General features: G+C 34.8%; 1 non-coding gene across 1 annotated transcript; it reads right to left on the bottom strand.

The window, feature by feature from the left end:
* Window positions 1-12337: 12337 nt before the first annotated feature.
* LOC123610015 lies at window positions 12338-12444 on the bottom strand. Its single transcript, XR_006718053.1, has one exon. It is a non-coding gene; the product is annotated as a U6 spliceosomal RNA (small nuclear RNA).
* Between the last annotated feature and the right edge of the window lie 11647 nt (window positions 12445-24091).

Genomic DNA, 24091 nt, shown 5'->3' with positions numbered 1-24091 from the left:
TTTTCATTTTCATTTATCTCCAGGTATTTTTGGATTTTTTTTTTCATTGCTTCATTGACCCATTGGTTGTTTAGTATCATGTGGTTTGCTTTCCATCTGTTTGTTTTTTTCCAGTTTTTTTTTCTTGTGATTTATTTGTAGTTTTATACTGTTGTGGTCAGAAAAGATGCATGGTATGATTTCTGTCTTCTTAAATGTATTGAGGCTTATTTTATGGCCTAATATGTGATCTCTTCTGGAGAATTTTCCATGTACACTGGAAAACAATGTGTATGCTGATGTTTTTGTATGGAATATCCTATCTGGTTTAATGTGTCATTCAAAGACATGTTTCCTTATGGATTTTCTGTCTGAATGATCTATCCATTGATAAGTGGAGTGTTAGAGTCACCTACTATATTATATTATATTATCATCAGTTTCTCTCTTTATATCTGTTAATATATTTTTTATGTATTTAGGTGATCTAGTGTTGGGTTCACATTTACAATTATCATATCCTGTTGTTAGATTGATCTCTTCGTCAATATGTAACATCCTTCTTTGTCTCTTGTTAGTGTCTTAGATTTTGTTTTTTAATTTTTAAGATATGTGTTTATTTTTGAGACAAAGAAAAACAGAGCATGAGCAGGGGAGGGACAGAGAGAGAGGGAGACACAGAATCCGAAGCAGGCTTCAGGCTCTGAACTGTCGGCACAGAGCCTGATGCAGGGCTTGAACTCATGAACTGTGAGATCCTGATTTGAGCTGAAGTTGGAGGCTTAACCAACCGAGCCACCCAGGCTCCCTGTTAGTGTCTTTGTTTTAAAGTCTTCTGTGTGATGTAAGTATTGCTACTCTGGCTATATTTTTTTGCCACTTCCATTTATTTACATGGCAAATGTTTTTCCATGTTTTCACTTTAAGTCAGTATTTGTCTTTAGGTCTGAAGTGAGTCTCTCATAGATAGTACATAGATAGATTTTGTTTATTTATTCATTTCACCACTCTGTGTCTTTTGCTTAGAGCATCTATACCACTTATATTTAGAATAATATTTGATAGGTATGTACTTACCTTGATTTTTTACATTTGTTTTCTGGTTGTTTTTGGAGTTCTTTGTTTCTTCTTCTCTTGCTCTCTTTCTTTGCAATCAATGAGTATCAATAGTTTTTGTTTGGCACGTGTACGCTCTTTTTTTTTTGCCTCTAGGTAGGTTTTGGATTTGTGGTTACCATGACATTCATATATAATACCATAAGTAAATAGAGTCCATATTCATTTGATGATCACTTATGTTCAAACACATTCTTAAAAAAATAGAAATTATTTTATTATTTTCCTACTCTTCCATTCTTACTCCCTTTTCCATGTTTTATGTATATGTTGTTATATTTTTAAAAATGTTATTCATATTTTTTCTTATGTATATGGCCATTTCTTTTGTACTTAAAGAAGTCCCTTCAAAATTTCTTGTAAGAATGGTTTAGTAGTGATAAACTCCTTTGTCTTTTGTTTGTTTGGAGAACTCTCTATCTCTCCTTCAAATCTGAATGATAACCTTGGTAGGTAGAATATCCTTGGTTGTAGGTTTTTTCGTCTTTCAGAACTTTGAATATATCATGCCACCCCCTTCTGGCTTGCAAAATTTCTGCTGGAAAATCAGCTGGTAACCTTATGTTTCTCTTGCAGGTAACTTTTTTTTCTCTCTTGCTGCTTTTAGGATTCTTTGTATTTAACCTTTGACTTTTTTTTTTAACCTTTGACATTTTTATTATTATGTGCCATGGTGTGGATCTTCTTGGTTCATCTTGTTTGGAAGTCTCTGTGATTCTTGGATTTGGATGTCTATTTCCCTCCCTAGGTTAGGCGAGTTTTCAATTATTTCTTCAAGTAAGTTTTCTACACCTCTCTTCTTCTGGGGCACCCTATGATACAAATGTTTGTCCACTTGATGTTGTCTAGAGATCTTTTAATCTATCCTCAATTTTTAAATTCTTTTCCCTTTTTGTTGTTTAGCTTGTATGCTTTCCATTACCCTGTCTTCCAGATCACTGATATCTTCTTCTGCATCCTCTAATCTCCTGTTGATTTTCTCTAGTGTGTTTTTGTTTTAGTTATTGTAATCTTCAACTCTGATGGTTCTTTATAATATTTTCTAACTCTTTACTAAATGTCTCACTGAGTTCTTGAATTCTTTTCTCCAGCCCAGCAAGTATCTTTATGATCATTACTTTAAATTATTTTTCAGGCATATTGCTCATCTCTGTTTCATTTAGTTCTTTTTCTGAGCTATTTTCTTGTTCTTTCTTTTGGAGCATATTCCTCTCTCCCCATATTGGTTGACTTTGTTTGTTTCTATGGATTAGGTAAAACACTCCTTTTCCTTAAGTTGAAAGACTTGTATGTTAAAATACAACTTGTATGTTAAAAAACAACTTTTATGTTAAAATACAATCTACACAGTGGCTCTTCTATGAGGAATAGATTAAAGAAAGTTAAAAAACAAATCAGAGAGATTATGTAGGAAACTGTTAAAGTTACTAAAGTAAGTGATATTGTTGACACTCTCTAGAAGGTTCATGGTAAAAGTGGTAAAGAGTAGGAAATGATTCTGGGTCTATTTTTAAGGTATTTCAACAGCATTTCCTGTTGGGTTAGATGGAGGTATAAGAGAATAAAAGTGAAACAGGTCAATCCACTGGAAAGACAGGGTGACATTGAGACTGAGGAGGCTAAGGGTGAGCAAGTTTTGGAAGTATTACCAGAGTTTCACTTTGCCACATACTGATGTTAATATATTTTCTAGTGAAATAAAACCATCCAGTGGGGTTAGATGTATAAATCTGGGCTTCACTGAATGATCTTTACAGGAGATATTCATGATAGAATTACTGACATTGATATGGTAACAGATACAACTGGAAAAGATTTTAAAAAGTGAATATAAAAAAAGGATAGTAGGGCAGAACTAAGCTTTTGAGAAATTCAGTATGCAGAGATCAAAAATAGATGATCATAATTTTTAATGAGACTGAAACATATTTGATACAAGGAAATAAAGGTGAACCCTTAATAGTATAAGGTTAAAAGGGAAGAATTTAAAGAATTAAGGTTTATTATGAGAAAATTAAAAATTGGTAGTTATGAAGGGTGCACTCCTACGAAATACTTGCTACTTACCTGAATAGCCTATATTATTTTGTTAAGGTTTATTTTTTGCATGGATTTTAGGTATAACAGTGAAGAAGGACTTTAGAATTTTGTATAATTGTCCTTCAGGTAACAATTTAAATTACAGATGTCAATATTGGATGATTTACATCTTGTTTTGATGAAATAATGGAGATCAAGCTAAAGTATATCAGGAAATAATAGAATCTTCTGTGGAAAAGTCTATAGGGAAGAGATGCATTATTTTCCCCCTGGACACTACCTCAATATGTTCCCTTCACTTTAGGCGCCATTTTTGGCATACTGCTAACCCTGTTAAGCTTGATATATCAATATCCAATATTAAATACACACACACACACACACACACACACACACACACAGACACAGACACACATACACAATAATCAACATTACAGAGTTCTCAAATCTCTTTCTGAAATATCTGAATATACAGGTAAGTCTTTAAAGGGGACTTAACCTTTCAGCAGATGTTTGCAACTTTTTCCGTGTGAGACTTCTAGGCCTATGGAATCTGAAGTGATTTAATTTTGTTATCATTTACTGGATCTTACAGAAGCAATGGGGCATTTTATAGAATGAAAATATATAACAGTGGGTTACTGGATTCACAGAAGCCATACTATAATACACTTTTTAAACAGAGAAATAAAGTTGTGAGCATTCTATATTATACCATCCTTTGTTCTTCCTTTTCAATCTCTAGCTTAGAAGATACAGCATGTCATTTTATCCAGAGCTCTATTTGTGTCACTCTCAATAAAGCTTATTAAAGTGGGATGTTATATCCAGTCATTGACATGCTAATCAGTGCACAAGGATTTCTTCATGGTGTCCCTATTTTTATTGAAAAAAAAGGGGGGGGTGTAATTTACAAGCATAAAGTCTATGTTCCTAAACCACATCTTTTCTTACACGGATTCACCTATATCCATCCTACCATCACTGCTGCTAAATGGTACCAATTTATAAAGTTGTTTTTATCATAGCCTAATTTCTTCAGCAACAAAACTTTGTGGAGGGTTGTGGGTCTTTTGCGTATGTTATTAATGACAACTTATCTACAGTTTATTGATTTTAAAAGTATTCTGAATAGATGACAATTTCTTTTTCCATAGCATTATCTCCTCAAGGCCGTTGTCCTCCTTTTGGTAGTGTAGAAAAGGAATTCTTAACCTCTGGGATTTAATGAATGTAATGTAATATATGGGTCCCAAAGGCCCAAACATCCCCTAAAGCTGTGAAATGTTGGGAGTTGGCATTTTGTTTCTCTCTCCCTCTCCCTCCCTCCTCCCTCCTTCTTCCTTCTCTCTCTCTCTCTCTCTCTCTCTCTCTCTCTCTCTCTCTCTCTCTCACACACACACACACACACACACCACACACTTCTTCAGAGTCCACAAACTCTAAAATGTTATTGGCTTCCCAGGGACATTCCAACATAATGTAAGATTTGTGTTATAGTCTACAAATACCAGTTTGTTAGTAACTACCATCCTGGAATTTCCCTTTGTAATATACATAGCACACCTTTCCTAATGCCCTCACTTACATTTGAAAAGAAAATGAGAACATCCCTTGCAGTACTCTGCTAATACTACTGGTGGTATGCTTTTTGCAGAAAGAGAAAAAGAAACAGATTTAAACATAAATGTAGGGAGAAAGGAAAGAGGCCTATGGGGGGAATTTAAGGATGGTGTCATTTAAGGGCACTTAATATCATATTCCTAGTTGTTTATAGACCCTACTAAGTTGTCCCAATAAAGATACACTACTGTAGAATGCTGAGATTTCTTTTTTTAAAAAGGAAAGTGCTCATAGAAATGTAAACACATTGTCATTTGTAACTTGATATTTACTGATTTCTTATAATCACCTATTTACCAGTTTTGAATATACAACCAATTACATAGATAGTAAGTATTGAAGACTAATTATGGAATATGGTAACTTGTTGGTGAGCAGAGATCTGAGTAAGACATCAAATGGGGATGGGAAAGGCCAATTCTAGATACATGTGAGAAAGAGAATCTTCAGCCCTCAACAAATATAAAAGAGATGGGGAAAATACAGGTTGTCTTTTGCCTCTGTACTTTTTTTTTAGGACTTATTTTTAGCGGTAATGGAACTACATCCATAGAGACATATTGTATCTGTTTCCCCATTGACATAAAGAAAATTTGAATTGCATAAACCACTAGAGCAACAGTTTTACATCTTCCCAGCTATCTAGAAGTTCTTTCTGAAATGCAGCCACAGCTGTTGTCCAGGAGGATGTGTCTCAATTATGTGGGGGTGAGGGGCAAACTATTTTTCCCCATCAGTCATTGGCCAATGCATTTGTAAAATACAATAAAAACAAATTAGAAAAAAATGAAAAGACACAAAATTCAATTCCCACTTTGTTATTAATAGATTTAACAGGCATAAAGTTACTTTCTTCAATTGCTATACAATTTCTAAATGATTACTCTTAAATTCTGTGCATCATGTCAGACAGTGATCAACGTTTTGCAGACCATCGCCAGTTGGCATATCAATGCTGTTCGATAACATTGATTGGGAGGGTATACAGCTGTGCACAATGAAGGAGCAAAAAGGTGGATTAGACCTTTATTCCCATTAGGGAGGAACTCTGCCGTTTAACTCTTTCTCATGTAGGAATTCTGCTTAAGACTGGCTTCAAAGTATGTTTCCCTGCCTTACAAATAAAACTAAAAATCATTCATGTATTACATGGAGACTCACATAGTAACCCTATAAGCCAGGGGTTCTCAAAGGATCCTCCCACAGACATTTTGTTAGTTTTGTGAATTTCTTTAGCCTATGAGATTGTCTTCCTCTTCTGGCTTATTTTATTTAGGAAAATGATTTTTATTTCAATTTCATACAACAGTTAGACTTTTATTGGTCTTAATCTAGCAGACTAGATTTTCCATGAATTTTGCTGCAAAATTGTAAAGAGGGCAATATAAATTATGTTTGGAAATTATTAGAAGGTAAATGATCCATTGGATAAATGGGATTAAAACCACCTGTATAAACTTGTGCTGTGCACCAGTCTTGTGTTTTTTATACATTGTTTTAAGGGAGAATCTACAGTTTGTGTTCTAGAGATCTGAGCATTCTCTAAGAGAAATACACATGCACATCTTATATAGACTTAAAATTAATATAATTTTCTAAACTTTAGGACCTTATTCTTGGCCTTATTTTTTACTGCTTTTTATCAGACTGATCCTATCAAAACCTTCTATTTTTATCTCCTCATTAAACTTAGAGCCCTACCAATAATAGACAAAAAGGAATATGTATGTTACAATAAAAATTATTAGCTTCATCTACATGCTAGAAATTCAAACACCCAAACAAATATAAAAGAAAAAAAGTGAATCTCAAGAGCCCTAAGTTACCAAGTTAGTTAACGAGAAACTTTTCATTTCTCATCTTAGGTCTCCTTGTGTATCTATTGATTAATAGACCTCAAGATTGATTATAGATTAATGGTGGAATGGTATTTCTTGTAGCATTTAGCTTTTTCTCAAAATGCCATATATTTTATTTTTCATATGCTGAAGATAAGATCAATATATATGCTCTTTACTTTTCAAGTGAACATGGAATATTCTCTAGAAGAGACTACATGTTAACCACGAAACAATTCTCAATATATTTAAGAAGATTTAAATCACATCAAGCATATTTTATGACAATAATGCAATGAAATCAGAAATTGATTATAGGAAAAAAACTAGAAGAAATACAAACACGTGTAGGCTAAATCATATGTTACTAACTACCAAAGGGTCAATGAAGGAATCAAAGAGGAAATATATATATTTCACACAGAATATCACAGAATATCATTTTTATTTAAAAGTAAAACTGACAGGGGCGCCTGGGTGGCTCAGTTGGCTAAAGCTCCAACTTCGGCTCAGGTCATGATCTCACAGTTTGTGGGTTCAAGCCCTGCATTGGGCTCTGTGTTAATAGTTCAGAGCCTGGAGCCTGCTTCAGATTCTCTCTCTCTCTCTCTCTCTCTCTCTCTCTCTCTCTCTCTGTCTCTCTCTGCCCCTCCCCTGCTTGCACTTGGTCTTTCTACCTCTCTCTCAAAAAAAAAAAAAAATAAACTTAAAAAATGTTTTAAAATATAAAACAAAGTAAAACTGACAGAAATGCTATGGTTACTCAGAATTGAGTCTTTGGCTGCTCTTTTGTTACAAATGGATGAACTTTACTTCAAGAAAAAATAACTGATGGTATTTGTTGCCAGTTGTAAAATTTGAGCTTTCAGGCAAAAATTAGAATTTTGGAAAGATTGTATTTATCACCGGGAGCTTGATATGATAGTTTCCCAAATGCTTAAAAGCTTTTCTTATATATCTATCCATCTATCTATCTATATAAAATTTATTGATTTATATAAATATTATATATATGTAAGTGATGAATCATGGGACTTATATATATATATACTAAATATATATTATATATTTTTATATATTATAATTTATTTCTTATATATATAAAATTTATTGCCAAGTTAGCCAACATACAGTATATATAGTGTGCTCTTGGTTTCGGGGATAGATTCCCGTGATTCATCACTTCCATACAACACCCCGTGCTCATTGCAACAAATGCCCTCCTCAATGTCCATCACCCATTTTCCCCTCTCCCCCACTGCCCGCCAACAACCCTGAGTTTGTTCTCTGTATTTAAGAGTCTCCTGGGTTTGCCTCCCTCTCTGTTTGAAACTATTTTTTCCCCTTCTCCCATGATCTTCTGTTAAGTTTCTCAAGTTCCATATATGAGTGAAAGCATATGTCTGTCTTTCCCTGACTGACTTATTTCACTTAGCATAATACCCTCCACTTCCATCTACATTGTTGCAAATGGCAGGACTTCATTCTTTCTCATTGCCAAGTAGTATTCCATTGTGTATATAAATCACATCTTCTTTACCCATTCATCAGTTGATGGACATTTAGGCTCTTTCCATAATTTGGCTATTGTTGAAAGTGCTGCTATAAACATTGGGATACAAATGCCCCTATGCATTAGCACTCCTGTATCCTTTGGATAAATCCCTAGTAGTGCTATGGCTGGGTCATAGGGTAGTTCTATTTTTAATTTTTTGAGGAACCTCCACACTGTTTTTCAGAGTGGCTGCACTAATTTGCATCCCCACCAACAGTACAATAAGGTTCCCTGTTCTCCACATCCTTGCAACATTTGTTGTTACCTGAGTTGTTAATGTTAGCCATTCTGACATGTGTGAGATGGTATCTCAATGTGGTTTTGATTTGTATTTCCCTGGTGATGAGTGAAGTTAAGCATCTTTTCATGTGTCTGTTGGTCATCTGGATGTCCTCTTTGGAAAAGTGTCTATTCACGTCTTCTGCCTATTTCTTCACTGGATTATTTGTTTTTGGGGTTTTGAGTTTGGTAAGTTCTTTATAGATTTTGGATACTAACCCTTTGTCTGATATGTCATCTGTAAATATCTTCTCTCATTCTGTCAGTTGCCTTTTAGTTTTATTGATCATTTCCTCTGCAGTGCAGAAGCTTTTAATCTTGATGAGGTCCCAATAGTTCATTCTTGTTTTTATTTCCCTTGCCTTTGTATACCTGTCAAGAAGTTGCTGCGATGAGATCAAAGAGGTTGTTGCCTGTTTTCTCCTCTGGGGGATAGTTTGGTGGTTTCCTGTCTCACATTTAGGTCTTTCATCCATTTTGAGTTTATTTTTGTGTATGGTGTAAGAAAGTAGTCCAGTTACATTCTTCTGCATGTTTCTGTCCAGTTCTCCCAGGACCCTTTACTAAAGAGACTGTCTCTTTTCCATTGGATATTCTTTCCTGCTTGTCAAAGATTAGTTGGGCATACATTTGTGGCTCCAATTCTGGGTTCTCTATTCTATTCCACTGGCCTATGTGTCTGTTTTGTGCCAATACCATGCTGTCTTGATGATTACAACTTTATAGTAGAGGCTAAAGTCTGGGATTGTGATGCTTCCTGCTTTGGTTTTCTTTTTCAATGTTACTTTGGCTATTTGGGGTCTCTTCTGTTTCCAGATAAATTTTAGGATTGTTCTAGCTTTGATAAGAATGCCGGTGCAATTTTGATTGGGATTGCATTGAATGTGTGTATTGCTTTGGGTAGTATTGAGATTTTAACAATATTTGTTCTTCGATTCCATGAGCATGGGGTGTTTTTCCATTTCTTTGTGTCTTCTTCAATTTCCTTCATAAACTTCCTATAGTTTTCAGCATACAGATCTTTCACATCTTTGGTTAGATTTATTCCCAGGTATTTTATGGTTCTGGGTGCAATTCTAAATGGGATCTATTTCTTGATTTCTCTTTCTGTTGCTTCATTATTGGTGTATAGAAATGCAACCAGCTTCTCTACATTGATTTTATATCCTGAGACTTTCCTGAATTTATGTATCAGTTCTAGCATCTTTTTGGTGGAGTCCTTCATGTTTTCCATGTGGAATATCATGTCATCTGCAAAAAGTGAAAGTATGACTTCTTCTTTGCCAATTTGGATGCATTTTATTTCATCTTGTTGCCTGATTGCTGAGGCTAGGACTTCCTTCACTATGTTCTTCACAATGGTGAGAGTGGACCTTCATGTCATGTTCCTGATTGCAGGGGAAAAGCTCTCTTTTTCCCCATTTGACATTAGCTGTGGGCTTTTCATATAAGGCTTTTATGATGTTAAGGTGTATTCCTTCTATCCTGACTTTCTTGAGGGTTTTTATTAAGAAAGGATGCTACATTTTGTCAAATGCTTTTTCTGCATTTATTGGCAGGATCTTATGGTTCTTATCTTTTCTTCTACTAATGGGAGGTATCACATTGATTGATTTGTGAATATTGAAGTAGCCCTGCAGCCTAGGAATGAATCCTACTTGACCATGGTGAATAATTCTTTTAGTATACTGTTGCATATGATTTGCTAGTATCTTGTTGAGAATTTTTGCATTCATGTTCATCGGGGATATTGGCCTGTAATTCTCCTTTTTAGTGGGGTGTCTGTGTGGTTAGGGAATCAAGGTAACGCTGGCTTCATAGAATGAGTCCAGAGGCTTTCCTTTCGTTTCTATTTTTTGGAACAGCTTGAGAAGAATAGGTACTAAGTCTGCTTTAAATTTTTGGTAGAATTCCCCTGGGAAGCCATCTGGCCCAGGACTCTTACTTGTTGAGAGATTTTTGATAACTGATTCAATTTATTCACTGGTTATAGGTCTGTTCAAATTTTTTATTTTTTCCCATTTGAGTTTTGGTAGTATGTGGGTTTCTAGGAATTTGTCCATTTCTTCCAGGTTGTCCAGTTTGTTGACAAATAATTTTCATAGTATTCTCTAATACTTGTTCGTATTTCTGTGGTGTTGGTTGTGATCTCGCCTCTTTAATTCTTCATTTTATCTATTTGGATTCTCTCTCTTTTCTTTTTGAAAAGTATGGCTAGGAGTTTATAAATTTTGTTTATTTTTTTTTTAAAACTAGCTCTTAGATTCATTTATCTGTTTTACTGTTTTTTTTTTTATTTTATATTGTTTATTTCATCTCTAATCTTTATTATTTATTTTCTTCTGCTGGTTTTGGGATTTCTTTTCTGTTCTCCTTCTAGTTTTATTAGTTGTGCGGTTAGGTTTTGTGTGTGAGATTTTTCTTGTTTCTTGAGATAGGCCTGGATTGCAATGTATCTTCCCCTTAGGGCTGCCTTTGTTGCAGTCCAAGGGGTTTGGACTGTCATGTTTTCCTTTTCATTTTCTTCCATAGATTTTTAATTTATTCTTTAATTGCCTGGTTGACCCATTAATTCATTCCCTAGTAGTATGTTCTTTAACCTCCATGCATCCGGAGGCTTTCCAAATTTTTTCTTGTGGTTGATTTCAAGTTTCATAGCGTTGTGATATGAAAATATGCATGGTATGATTTAAATTATTTTATATTTATTGAGGGCTGTTTTGTGCCCCAGTATGTGGTCTATCTTGGAGAATGTTCTATGTATACTCAAGAGGAATGTGTATTCTGCTGCTTTTGGGTGAAAAGTTCTGAATATATCTTTCAAGTCCATCTGGTCCAGAGTATCATTCAAGGCCATTATTTCTTTATGGATTTTCTGCCTAGATGATCTGTCCTTTGTTATAAGTGGAGTATTAACGTCCCCTGCAATTACTGTATTCTTACCAATAAGATTGCTTATGTTTGTGATTAATTTATTTATATATATGGATGTACCAAGTCCAGGGCATCAACATTTATAATTGTTAGCTCTTCTTGATAGATAGACCCCTGTAATTATGATATAATGCCCTTCTTCATCTTTTGTTATAGCCTTTAGTTTAAAATCTAGTTTGTGTGATATAAGTATGGCTACTCCAGCTTTCTTTTGACTTCCAGTAGCATGATAGATGGTTCTCCATCCCCTCACTTTCAATCTGAAGGTTCCTCAGGTCTAAAATGAGTCTCTTATAGACAACTTATAGATGGATCTTGTTTTTTATTCATTCTGATACCCTGTGTCTTTTAATTGGAGCATTTAGTCCATTTACATTCAGAGTTATTATTGAAAGACATGGATTTAGAGTGATTGTGATATCTGTATGTTTCTTGCTTGTAGTGGTATCTCTGGTACTTTGTGGTCCTTGCAACATTTCACTCACAGGATCCCCCTTAGGATCTCTTGCAGGGCTGGTTTAGTGGTGATGAATTCCTTCAGTTTTTGTTTGTTTGGGAAGAACTTTATCTCTCCTTCTATTCTGAATGACAACTTTTCTGGATAAAAGATTCTTGGCTGCATATTTTTTCTATTCATCACATTGAATATTTCTTGCCACACCCTTCTGGCCTGCCAAGTTTCAGTGGACAGGTCTGCTACTACCCTTATGTGTCTACACTTGTAGGTGAAGGCCCATTTTTCCCTAGCTGCTTTCAGAATTCTCTCTTTATCTTTGTATTGTTCCAGTTTCATTATGATATGCCATGGTGAAGACCTATTCTTGTTGAATCTGAAGGGAGTTCTCTGTGCCTCCTGGATTTGGATGTCTTCTTCCTTCCCCAGATTAGGGAAGTTCTCAGCTATAATTTGTTCAAGTAAACCTTTTGCCCCTTTCTCTCTCTCTGCTTCTTCTCGAACTCCTAAGATACAGATAAAAATATGGAATGTTTCACACATGTGTGTGTCATCCTTGCACAGGAGCCAGGCCAACCTTCTCTGGATCGCTCCAATTTTAGTGTATGCGATGCCAAAGTGAGCACTGTATATGATCTTTAAAGACAGGTGATCTTAACGTATATGTCTTTTAGGTATGTCTTTGGATAAATTTAGTTGCTTATCTTAACTGCTAGTAAATTTCCTAGAAGAAAAGCACAAGCAGGTACCTAGACAGTCATTTGATTCCCTGTTAGTACAGGAAAATCCACCTCTGTCATTTAATATTTCCCATCTTTTATGTCTTTTGAGTTTTCTCTGTCATAGTTGGTCATTGAGTTTGCATACTGATGAGAAAAGGCTGCGTAGCACCAAGAACATTTATTCAAACTGGAGAAGGCTCTGGAACAGTGTTACAAAAAGTTCTTAGAGAGGACAACTATATAATCAATTGGCTAGTTATAAATAAATAAATATAAATAAACAAGGTGAGACTTAGTGATGGAAACCAGAATCCAAGAGAAACCTGGAATCATTTATACCCTTAACTCTCTTCATTCAAAGGCATCTGATGTAATCTTTTTAAGAAAAGCTTAAATGCAATTGTAAAACATGCCCTTATGCCAAGTAGTTAGTTTGACGCAATGTTTCTGAGTTTCACTTTAAAAGTGGAAAACCGAAACATAAACACACGAGTTGTTAGGTGATAATACAAACTAATACATTTCGAAATTATATAAAGAAAATTTCCACCAGATATAGTCGTTTATTAATAATATATCCATATTACTGTAAGATTTCAGATGTTTTAAAAAATGCTGATTTCCTTGCAAACTGTGGCCACAGAACTCCTTAATCAACAAAAATTCATATTAAAGACTTTATTATGTAAAATTGAATATTCCCCGTATTTAAATATATACTACAAGAAAGATACTAGGAGAAGATATTGATAATTGCAATGGGTCTATGAAAATGCCATTTGACTTTGTCCTCTCTAATAATAGTGTCACTTACATGAATGGAGATGTAAAAAGAATAATATTCAAATATAGAATTGAAATAAAGTGGAAAGGAACACTAGTATCCTTTTAAAAGATAGTGTTTTCAAATACTGGGTAAATGATAATGTGATGGGATTTACCAGGTATAAAAATTAAGGCTTGCATTTAGATTAAAATACAAACAGCTTCTCAGATGACTGTGGTGGTCTGCCTTCAGTGTCCACATTAATGTGGCCAGGAGATTTTAACGACCACAAATTCTACTGGAGCAAATATTGAGGCAGAACTTGTCAAAACCCACATGTGATTTTGAGATTGCTTTAATAAAAGGACATTCACTAGATCAATAAAACTAATCGTTCTTCACTATTTTGGAGAGGGTAGCCAAATATGGAGGCTTGATTTAGATTCAAGGCACATTGTTTGAATACAACAGGTTGCATTTCAATGGTGATCTGGAATCCAGGATGTATAAATAAGTATGAAGGACCTGGAGCTATCAATTCTGAAAAGGAGAAAATGAAGAGAATAACTGAGAGTCAGAATCAAACATCTGAAAAGCCCTGAGGGAGAACACACTTGTGTTGTTCTGCTCCAGAGGGCTGAGCTATGACCAATGATTCGGTAGGAGTGAGACATTTTGTGTAATAAGAAACTGCATGGTAGAGCAGCAAAGTGGGAAAGCTCTGGAGCCAGACTGCTTAGGTTTCATCTAGTCTCCTTCAGGGCACCTGGGTGGCTCAGCTGGTTAAGCATCTGACTTCGGCTCAGGTCATGATCTTGCAGTCTGTGAGTTCAAGCCCCGTGTCGGGCTCTGTGCTGACAGCTCAGAGCCTGGAGCCTGCTTCAGATTCTGTGTCTCCCTCCCTCTCTACCCCTCCTGTGCTCATGCTTGCTCACTCTCTCTCAGAAATAAACAAACATTAAAAAAATCTAGTCTTCTTTACCTAGGTGTATAATCTTGGGCTTGATTTTTCAACCTTGTGTATCCCATTGTCTTAACCAAAAAAAGTACAATGGACTCTGGTGAATACTAAATGGATCAATACAAGTAAACCATTTGGAGCATTTGGAATATTAGTGAAGGATCAATACATATTAGTTTCTCTTCTAGATTTTAGATCTCTCCAAAAATAAAAGTGATTGTGAGAAATGCTCACCGTAGTGAAGCATGTATGCAAGTTTTTGCTTCCTGTAAACAAATTGTGGAATTTTTGTCTTGGATCCTCTTTGGTAGTGGTGATATTTAGAACTGCTGTTAATTATGAGTCATTCATTATTAGGTATCTACATCTATATGACACCTTTTACAGAGTCTTTGAAGAGTCAGATTATTAGGTGCACATCTAGGTATAAGGCAATGTGAATCATCCTGATTTCACTCCTTTTTATTTTACTTTTTCATGGTGGTTTCTTCTCTTTTCTCCTTCTCAAAATGCTTCTCTAAAGTTAATATAGTTTTTGATTTATTCAATGCAGATGTAAATAATTGTGTTGAAAAGTGAATTTTCCCAGGAAATGTATTTGTATATATAGATTTCTAATATAACAGATGGTCTAAAGACTTTATCTAAAAGGGCTCTATATCTAATTTGAAATTGTAGTTAATGGTAACCCTTTGGTTGTAAGGAGACTCTGAAATTATTCATCAACAGTCACTAATTCTACTTTTGAGGAAAGATGATATCATTAGCTCTCTACAACTTGTAGGGAGTGGTGGTGGACTGCAACAAAGAGATATGGGAAGTGTCATTATTAATTGAGCACAAATGTGAATTATGGTCCCTGTAATACCCTAGAGATTCCTTTTAGTCTCCTTGTCCATTCATTTTCATAGATAAGGTTTTGCCAAGTCTCTTTCCGAGGTTTCTTGTCTTTTCAAAAAAATATTTCTCCATTTACTTTTTGCTCCTTAACATTTTTTTAAATTATTTTTTTAATGTTTGTTTATTTTTGAGAGAGAGAAAGAGACAGAGCACAAGTGGGGGAGGGGCAGAGAGAGAGGGAGACACAGAATCCAAGGCAGGCTCTGTGCTGACAGCTCAGTGCAAGGCTCGAACTTACAAACTGCAAGTCATGACAGGAGCTGAGTTGACACTTAACTGACTGAACCACCCAGGAGCCCCTCCTTAATATTTTTAAAGCTTCGTTTACCATCAGCTGTTTCATGACTCCCAAAATTTTACCTCCAAACCACTCTCATGAGGTCCAAAATTGTATTCCCTTGGAATTGTAAAGTTTATAAAACCCCTCAAACTCAGCGTTGCTAAAGTTGAACTGAATGGTTTCTTCCTATAAACCTGGTTCTGCTCCAAGTTTCCCTATAGCATGTAAAGGAATCTCCATTAATAGTTGAACAAGACAAAAACCCAGGAGTCCTGCTTCCGTCTTCTCTCTTCTTTTCCCTCACCTCCTTATATCCAATCTGGCATTGAGGGCTATATATTTTACCTCTTAAATATCTCTCAATTCTGTATATGCCTTTGCAATCAATAACTTCTGCCACATTCCCAAGGTTCAGAAGCTTTCTAACCTCTCCCATTCCTTCCATTCCTTCCCCCTTTCAGTCCATTCTTTGTAAGGAAACTAAAAAATACAAACAGAAAATGTTCTTTCTTTCCTTACTTATAGATAACTTTAATATGAGATAATTGACATAGAATAAACTGCACATACTTATAGAATATAAGCTGCCCATATAACATGTAAAATTTAATAAGTGTTGACATATGTGTAATCCCCAAAATTACAGAAAAAAAAACCTGATAATGAACAAACCATACAAAATTTCCTTCTGCCCCTTGTACTCCTTGTCTTATTCCCCTCCTTATCTACACTCCTTGCTCTAGGCAACTGCTGAGCTGCTTTCTGTCACAATAAATTTGTTGGGGCTTTCTAGAATTCCATATATATGGAACCATAAGGCGTATACTCTTCTGTCTGGCTTTACTTATTTAGCCTAATTATTTTGAGATTATCTATGTTACACTAACAATAAAGTATTCCTTTGTATTGATGAGTAATATTCCTTTGCGTAGCTATATCACTTTGTGTAGCTTTTTTATCCATTTACCTGTTGACGGATATTTGAGATGCTTCCAGTTTGGGGCTATTATAAGTATAGCTGCAATGAACACTATGTAAAATTCTCTCTGAATATACATTTATCTGGGTAAATAATACCTAGAAGCAGAATGCATAGGTCATAGGGTAGCCTTATATTTCACTTTTTAAGGTACTACAAAAGTGCTTTCCAAAGTAATTGTATGATACATTCCAAACAGCCAAAAGTGAAATTTCTATTGGCTTCACATCCTCACCAATACTTAATATACTTAGTCTTTTTAACCTCAAATATTATTCTGTGTGTGATTTAGTATCTTATTGTGGTTTCAATTTGTGTTTCTCTAGTGGTGATATTGAAAAGTCTTTTCATGTGATTGTTTTCCGCCCATATCTTTTTTAGTGGAATATTCTTTCAAGTCTTTCACCTACATTTTAAAAATTGGTTCTATTTTTCTTAAATTTGAGTTGTTCAAGTTATCTATATACTCTAGATAGACTTCTTTTGAGAGATACATGTTTTGTAAATATTTGCTACCAGTCTGTAGCCTGCTTTTCTATTATATAAAATATAATTTTGTTGTTACAGTTATATTAGTGTCCTTTAAAGAACACAATTTTGGAGGTTCCTGGGTGTCACAGTTGATTAAGCATCCTACTTAGGCCCAGGTAATGATCTCATAGTTTGTGGGTTCGAGCCCTATGTCAGGCTCAGTGCTAACAGCTCAGAGCCTGGAGCCTGCTTCGGATTCTGTGTCTCCCTCTCTCTCTGCCCCTTCCCCAGTTGTGTTTTCTCTCTCTCTCTCTCTCTCTCTCTCTCTCTCTCTCTTTCTCTATCTATCTATCTCTCTCCCCTCTCTGTCAGAAATAAACGTAAAAAAATTTTAAATAAAAATATAAGGAACAAAGTTCTCATTTTGATGAAGTCCAATTTATTGATTTATTTTCCTTTAGTTAGTACTTAAGAATTTTGGGCAAGAAAATAGTTACTTAGAGTTTTACCTAGTTTCTAGTTTCTTCTAGAAATTTCATAGGCATAGCTGTTACATTGTTGTATGGGAATGTTGTGTGATCCATGTTTAATTAATTATTATATATAGTGTCAGGTAAGGTTTAAGCTTATTTCTTTGGAACCAGTATCTTTTTGAAACAAGATTATAATTTATCCCATTGAATTGCCTTGGTACTTTTATTAACAATCAGTTGATTATATGTGTGTATTTCTAGACTCTTCTATTCCTTTGATCTATGTATTTGTCTTTACTCTAATACCAGACTGTGTTGGTTACTATAACTTTATGTCTTGAAATCAAGTAAAATAGGTTCTTCCTTTTTTTTTCTTCATTTTCAAAATCATACTTACTGTTCTATGCTCTTTGCTTATCCATATGCATATATTCTGTTTGGTACATTAATTAACATTCATCTTTTAGATACCAACTCAGATAACCCTTCATCAGCAAACTTTTTCCTGATCCCATCTTTGAATACATAATTTCCCAGTACCATAGGCTCTTTCTGCCTCCTTTAATTTTTCCTTCAGAGAACTTGCTACAATGTGTAATTAGTTGGGTGTTTGTTTTTGTTCTTGTTTTACTTAATTTTTGCTTCTTCCCTTCTGAAGGCAGGAACTGTATCTTTTTACAAACACAGAATTTAGTAGAGACAGTCCTCATTTCTCACAGTTTTGCTATGCAAAAATTCCAGTTATCGCTGAAATTAGTTCAATAACACCAGTCTCCAAAAACATGGTTTATGTTTCAGTTACTACTATGTATTAACTGTGAAGAATTACACAAAGTACAAACATTGCTGCTAAATCTTCAATACACACACAACTATGTGAATAACGTATGGCTTGTGTTTTTCTTTGTTTGTTTTTGTTTTTGTGTTTTTTCCCCCTAAAATCTGTCAGTGACTGGTCCTTGCATATCTGTTATTCAGTTTATGTACAGACAGCAAAACATAAAATTACATTTCCTCCTTGGCCCCCAGTGATAAACCCATATGGCACTTTCCAAAAATGTAAATTGAAAGACAGGTTGCCCAACAAAGAAAGAGTGCTGAAAAGAAACAAAAAGTGGTAATGCTGGAAGTGAAACTCAAATTGCACACCCATGGAGTTACAGAAGAAATAACCAACAGAGGGAATGTTAATGTAGTTTTCCTTTGATAGACAGTAGACATATGGAGGAGTTTGGTAAAGCTGAATTTATTGAGAAAAATGAGGAAAGTGGTCGTGGTGTAAGGCTAAATATTTTATGGGGAAATTGGTACTGGCCCAAACCTTCATAACTAAAGGAATTCTGACAGATAGTTTACAACATTAAAAGTATAAAATATAAAACATTAGAAGCTGATTCCAACTGTCTTAGCTTGGGCTTTCATATAAATACTTGGGTGGTTTGTAATCAACAGAAATTAATTTCTAATAGTTCTGGAGGCTGGAAGTCCAAGATCAGGGTGATAGCATGGTGTGTACCCTTTTTTGGGTTGCAAGTGGGTGACTTCTTGTATCCTCCCATGACTCTTTGGCCTCGTCTTATAAAAGCATTAATCCTATTCAAGATTATAGGTCCTCATTACCATGACTTAATTATCCCCTAAAGGCCCCACTTTGGAACCCAATAACAGTGGGAGTAGTATTTCAACATACATTTTGGGTGACATAAACATTCAGTCCATTGGACCAACTTAGAAAGGAGTATGCCAATGATAATTCATTAAGGCATAGAGAAAATGCTCACAACTTCTGCTAAATTTAAAGGGAATAAAAAAACCCTTTTATTGTCAATATTTCTAGTGTTTTAAATTACATACTAAATAAATGCTACTTTTACTATTTTTCCATTTTCCTATACATTTATAATGAGTAGTAAGAATTTCTGATGTTTTAGTGATGTCGAGAAATTAAAATTTGCAGGGCAAACTCAGGGCTGAGTTTTAGGTGTGCAGGACAAGATTTGGAAACCCTCGCAGAGTATCTGGTTCATGCCCATCATGTGAAAAGACATGCAGTACTAGGAAACTGCAGTGTCAACTACCTCCAGTAGAGACACTGTGCTGTGTATTTCTGCCATCAGCAGAAAGCCCTGTAAGTTCACAATTTGAAAGTAACGATTATGCTACAGAGTAAGATACATGCCCAAAGCTTAAAACAGAGATGAATAGATGTTCCCTAACAGAGAATAAAATTGGGCTTAATAAGATTAAAAGCATACACCAGTGGTTTAACAAACAACCAGAAATAAATATAACACACATGAAGAAAGATAACATTATCCAAATTTCTTACCCTGTATATTCACAATTTCCAATATGCAATAAAAATCACCAGACATATGCGGGAAAAAAACAACCTAGAAGATAGGACTCCAAAATTAAGTAACATTAAGTACAACCTGGTCAGTTGAAACTGACCATGAAATGACCAAGTTATTGGAACTAACAAACAAGGACTGTAAAACAGACTATGAATACGTTAAGGGCTATAGATCACCAAGAAGAAAGGCAGATATAATGAGAAAGTATGGGGGGGAATTTCAGCAGATAATTGCAAAACGCAAAGAAGAAAGAACCAAATGGAAATTCTGCAGCTAAAATGTACAATATTGGACATGAAAATTGTCCTGGGTCGGCATAGTAAACATATTAGAAATTACAGAGGAAAAAAAAGGTTAGCAAACTTAAAAAGAAATCAATAGAAGTTTTCTGAGAATCGGGAAAAAAAAACAATGAATGGTCTCAATAATCTGTGCTGTAATGGTGCAACTGGAGTCCCAGAAGGATAGGCCAAAAAAAAATTACATATCTATATCTATGTCTGTGTCTATGTCTATATCTATCTCCTGTTGACAGCAGGCTTACTCTAAATGGAATATTGAGGTTCCTGAAGCTGAAAAAATAATACTACTTGAAAAATGAAATGAAGAGCATCATAAATGCAAAACATTAGAAGAAGAAATACTAATAGATATGGTATATATTGGTAATGTATATGTACTGGAGAATAATAGCAGTTTAAAACTTTGAAGCTTTGGTGAAAATATTAATATACATATCCATGAAGTTCAGAACAACTCAAAAATTAATATGTAGAAAAAATCACTTGGGTACATCACAGTCAAGCTGATGAAAACCACAAATAAAGAGGAAATGTTGAAAGCAACAAGAGAAGTAAAGACATATTATGAACTAGAGGAAAAAAAAAGACATACATGATAGTTAATTTCTTATCTGGAAAAAAGAAGAACCAGATAAAAATGGAAGAAAATATTTCAGAAGATGAAAAAAAAATCAACCTAGAGTTATATATCTGCTGAAACTATCCTTCAAAAGGTGGGTGAAATATTTTGTTTAAACAAAATAAAAGCTGTAAGAATGTGTTGATAGCAGATTTTCTCTAAATGAAATATTACAAGAAATTTCTGAAGCTGAAGAAAATAATTCTATTTGAAAACTCAAATCTATAAAATGAAATAAAGAGCATCAGATACACTAAACATTAAAAAAAGAAATATTAAGTATTTTATAAGCACATGACTATTTTTCTTTATTTTGTTTCTTTATAAAATAACTGTATAGTGCAAACAAGCAAAGATTATTGGGTAGTTTATAATGCATATAAAAGGAAATCTATGATAACATCTTTACAAAGGATGAAAGGGTAAATGTCATTATGCTATTGTAAACTTAATGCATTTTAAATGAAGTGGCATTGATGAGACAGCTTGGAGCAAGCTGAGGGCAAAATACAGTCTGGCACCCACCTGCCCCATCCCAGGTGGAATATGTGTGATATTCCTCAGACATTCCTGACTACCCAAGAACAAAGGAAAGGGGTTTAAGTGCTTGCTATGGTAATGTGGGAAATTAAGGCAAATGAAAAATTAAATTTCCTTACTGCCTACAGTCCATTGACAAGTCCTTGAAACCGTCAGAGTGACCTCCCTCTAGGAGCTCAGTTACTTTGATGATGACACTTTGCTAGGGGCAAAAGAGAACCCTGACTTAACATTATCTCAACCTCAAGGATACTGTAAGTCTACTTCCTTTATCTCAACTGCCCCAAGATATAGGCTGGCAATCATACTCCAAGCTTATGGCCTCCTGATATACACCTGAAGGATCTCATGGCTGAGGTTTTATTAAACGGTAATAAGTGGCATTTCCCTAGCAACAGCTAGCCCTCAAGGTCCTGGAAACCTTGCTTCCAAAATACCTTAAAGATTTACTCTTAACACCCTCCCAACCTGAGGGTATGTAATGAGTTACCTGTCACAATCCCACTGCAGTTCTTCCTGCCCATGGGTCCTGTCCCCATGCTTTAATAAAATCACCTTTTTGCACCAAAGACATCTTCAAGAATTCTTTCTTGGTTGTCGGCTCCAGACCTCCCCACCATCACCCCAAAACTTCATTGGTATGATATTAATTCTATATAGAGTAGGAGATGCTAAAGATGTGTATTGCAATTCCTAGAGAAACCACTTAAAAATAATATAAAGAGGAAGAGCTAAAAATCCAATAATTTAAATGAAATATTAAAAAAAAATTCAAGCTGGGGCGCCTGGGTGGCGCAGTCGGTTAAGCGTCCGACTTCAGCCAGGTCACGATCTTGCGGTCCGGGAGTTCGAGCCCCGCATCGGGCTCTGGGCTGATGGCTCAGAGCCTGGAGCCTGTTTCCGATTCTGTGTCTCCCTCTCTCTCTGCCCCTCCCCCGTTCATGCTCTGTCTCTCTCTGTCCCCCCAAAAAAATAAATAAACGTTGAAAAAAAAATTAAAAAAAAAAATTCAAGCCCCAAATATTGGAAATTAGGGAGGAAATGACACAGCAAACAGCTACAATAATAGAAAAATATTAGTACAATGGTGAATTTAAACTCAACCATATCAATGATTACATTAAATATAAGTGGCTTAAACAAGCTAATTAAAGGTAGACATTCTCACATTGAAAAAGAGAAAAATCCAACTTTGTTATCTACAAGAGATGCACTTTTAAGTGCTCAGGGAGATTGAAAGTAGACAGCAAAAGATATACCTTGAGGTATAAATACAATGAAACTAATATAGTCTTTTTAATATCTAACAAAATAAAATTTAAGGTGCATTATCAAAGATTATGAGAGGCATTTCATAACGATTAAAGAATCAGTTTCTTAGAAGGATGTCAACATTTAAATAAGAAAAAACACAAAACTTCCACACATTATTTTTGAAAAAATTGAAAAGAGAAAATTCATCACTTCATCTTTTGCATCCAGCCCAACTCTGATACTAAAATATGACATTTTAAGAAAAGAAAAGTTAAGACAAATATTCCTCATGCACAGAAATATTATTAATTAAATATTAATAATTCAAAATAGCATTATCTAAATGTAATATATATTGGCCAACTGGGTTTTATCCTAGCAATGTAATTGGATGTTGATTTAATATTTGAATATCAATTTCTGTTATTCAGCTTCTTAATAAAAAGGAAATAAAGGTACATTTTGAGTGGGTGATTTAGAAGAATTGGCACCAATTCATGATAAAAAAAAAAAAATCAGCTAATTATGTGTGATGGGGAATTGCTTATTCAGCAATATCTATGAAAAATCTACAGGTAATATATAATGGTGAAAGAATAATGGTTTCCCCCTATGTTTGGAAATATTCAGTGATGTACACTCCAATTACTTGTATTTAATATTTTACTGGAGTTCTTAGCCAGTGGATTAAAGCAAGAAAAATAAAAAGCACAAAGACTGGGAAGGAACAAAAAGAGGAAGAAGTAGAAGTTTCGGTTGACATGACTGGTACATAGAAAATCCCTGTGAATCTCCAAAAATATCATCTGGGATTATTCTCAGAGTTAGCATTTCAGGGAAGTCAGGATAGTTTCAAGTTTTGGTTATGTGGCTATGGGTGTATGTATGATCCTAAGGGTATATTCTAGCCTTAGCTTCCATTTTGGTGTTTCTTTAACATTTAGAAAAACCATTATTGAAGTAATCTCTAGGAAATATACTTGTATATTATCAATATTTATACAATTCGTAATTATACTTTTGAAAAATACTTTAACTATAACCATAATAGTGCAATATTAGTGTAACTCAAACATATGTGGGTTTTTTCCCTCTTAAATTCAATCTGTTAAGAATTTTTCATTACAAATCTATAGAATTTAGAGGCATCGACTCTCTGATCCTTATATATCCTCAAGAATAGATAAATGTCGTTTTGTAAGTAAACAGTACCTTGGAATTCTCTTTGTCTTCACTTTATGGTGACACAGAGGGTGAATTCTACAGAAGCAAAGGGATTTGCACACAGTAACAAACCTCATTTGTGATAACACCTGTAGCAGTCCCATGACGGCACGTCTTGAAATTGATGACTTGAAATTGATGCTTCTTTTATTGTACTTGGTTCCCTAACCTCTGTATCCAATAGCAAAATGCATCTGTCACAGTGAAGGGGGGTTCTTTGCACCAAAGATCGGAGCACATGGTGGAGATGGGACTAATTTAGTTCTTCCCATCTTCAGTCCTATTCTCTCCCTACTCCTCTAACAGGTCTCTCCTATAAATGGCATTTTTCTGTCATCATGTGTAAAAGGTACCAGAAATTGGTACCCTGCTACCATGGTTTGGAAAGGAAGAAAAAGAGCTGATTTGAGACATCTTTGAGAAAA

The sequence above is a fragment of the Leopardus geoffroyi genome, chromosome B2, assembly GCF_018350155.1.
Source record: "Leopardus geoffroyi isolate Oge1 chromosome B2, O.geoffroyi_Oge1_pat1.0, whole genome shotgun sequence".
Classification (NCBI taxonomy): Eukaryota; Metazoa; Chordata; class Mammalia; order Carnivora; family Felidae; genus Leopardus; species Leopardus geoffroyi.
This window is presented reverse-complemented; position numbering and strand designations above follow the sequence as displayed.